Below are 2586 nucleotides of genomic sequence, written 5' to 3'. Positions count from 1 at the left end.
CTCCCATATAAGGCCCTTTTCTGAAAATTATTTTAACGAGCATAAAATACTTAAACATTTTGGTATCCAGAAAAACTTCAACACAAATAAGTTTCATGTAGAAATAAATCACGCGACTAAGTCCATGGTGATCGATCATAATTGTTCATAGCTCCCATATAAATCCCATTTCCGAAAATCACTCTGGAATATAAATTATTGAATTTTTTTTTTTTTTTTTTTTATTATATATTTTATTTACAATCTATTTTTACAATATTAAGTAAATTCTATAATACAAAATGTAACATTACATTAAAACTTAACATGCGTTAATAACACAGTACAACACATGATTTTGGGACTCAATTCTGACAATTGCACGTGAAAGTAGCCCCAAAAATAAGAACTTCTGCATCATTAGTTTTGTCAAGTTGGCTGCCGTATTAATTTAATGGCCATACGAATTTTTTTCCCTCAAGGTGGATTTTTATCACTTTTTCTATATTTTAGCACGATTATATCTTGTATACCGTACGGAATATCTCTTTTGTGGCTGAAGCAAAGTTGTATATATTGAATAGTAGAAAAAAAGTACGGAACATACCTACCCGAAAAATATGCATCCAGTGCCTTAAAAATCGCCAAAATGCCCATTTTTTAAATTTTTTAACCAATTTTTCACCTTTTTTGCTCAATAACTGGATTACAAATCCAGTTATGGACCGATCACCATGAAATTAGGTCGTGTGATTTATGTCTATATAAAAGTTATTTATCATGAATTTTGTATGTATACCATAATTTTTTACAGATTTATGCACTTTAAAGTGATTTTCGGAAGCGTGTCTTATATGTGAGCTATGACTAATTATGGACCGTTCGTACTTTTTTTCTACTATTCAATATCTACAACTTTGCTTCAGCCACAAAAGAGATATTCCGTACGGTATACGAGATATAATCGTGCAAAATATAGAAAAAGTGATAAAAATCCACCTTGAGGAAAAAAAATTCGTATGGCCATTAAATTAATACGGCAGCCAACTTGACAAAACTAATGATGCAGAAGTTCTTATTTTTGGGGCTACTTTCACGTGCAATTGTCAGAATTGAGTCCCAAAGCAATGAACTGAAAAATGTTGTACTGTGTTATGGGGGACAACAAGTAATTCTAACTTAGAAATATTGCAACGATATCAGTCTAAAACTTTGAGACTTATAGTTAATGCTCCTTGGTTTGTTAGCAATAAAAGAATTCATAAAGATTTAGATATACCACCTGTTATTGATGAAATAAGAAAATTCAGTACACGTTATCTCAAAAGACTGAGTGATCACTCGAATATCCTAGCTATATCTTTATTAGATGAAACAGAAGAGGTTAACAGATTAAAAAGATTTCATATTCTTGATCTCCCGTACAGGAAATAATGTAAAATAAATAAAAAAAAATATCTGTAAATATGTAAATAAATATCATTAAACAAGAGTTAAAAATGCTGTAAATATATTTTTATATTATGTACATATTTATTAATATTACATATACTAAGAGTTTTTAAGCTTTATATAGGCTTACACAGTACAACATTTTTCAGTTCATTGCTTTGGGACTCAATTCTGACAATTGCACGTGAAAGTAGCCCCAAAAATAAGAACTTCTGCATCATTAGTTTTGTCAAGTTGGCTGCCGTATTAATTTAATGGCCATACGAATTTTTTTTCCTCAAGGTGGATTTTTATCACTTTTTCTATATTTTGCACGATTATATCTCGTATACCGTACGGAATATCTCTTTTGTGGCTGAAGCAAAGTTGTAGATATTGAATAGTAGAAAAAAAGTACGAACGGTCCATAATTAGTCATAGCTCACATATAAGACACGCTTCCGAAAATCACTTTAAAGTGCATAAATCTGTAAAAAATTATGGTATACATACAAAATTCATGATAAATAACTTTTATATAGACATAAATCACACGACCTAATTTCATGGTGATCGGTCCATAACTGGATTTGTAATCCAGTTATTGAGCAAAAAAGGTGAAAAATTGGTTAAAAAATTTAAAAAATGGGCATTTTGGCGATTTTTAAGGCACTGGATGCATATTTTTCGGGTAGGTATGTTCCGTACTTTTTTTCTACTATTCAATATATACAACTTTGCTTCAGCCACAAAAGAGATATTCCGTACGGTATACAAGATATAATCGTGCTAAAATATAGAAAAAGTGATAAAAATCCACCTTGAGGGAAAAAAATTCGTATGGCCATTAAATTAATACGGCAGCCAACTTGACAAAACTAATGATGCAGAAGTTCTTATTTTTGGGGCTACTTTCACGTGCAATTGTCAGAATTGAGTCCCAAAATCATGTGTTGTACTGTGTAATTGAATACCATATGTCCATACTGGTTTTAAAATAGCCTTATAAATTAGTAACTTGTTCCGAAGGTTTAAAGCAGACTTATGTCCCAACAGCCAATACAATTTTTTCGTTAATATATTTAAGTGATTTTTTTTTGCTGTAATATGTTTCTTCCAAGTTAGTCTTCTGTCAAGGTGCATACCTAAGTATTTAACGCTCTCTGATTTAGGAAT

This window comes from Calliphora vicina, chromosome 1 (assembly GCF_958450345.1).
Source record: "Calliphora vicina chromosome 1, idCalVici1.1, whole genome shotgun sequence".
Classification (NCBI taxonomy): domain Eukaryota; kingdom Metazoa; phylum Arthropoda; class Insecta; order Diptera; family Calliphoridae; genus Calliphora; species Calliphora vicina.
This window is presented reverse-complemented; position numbering follows the sequence as displayed.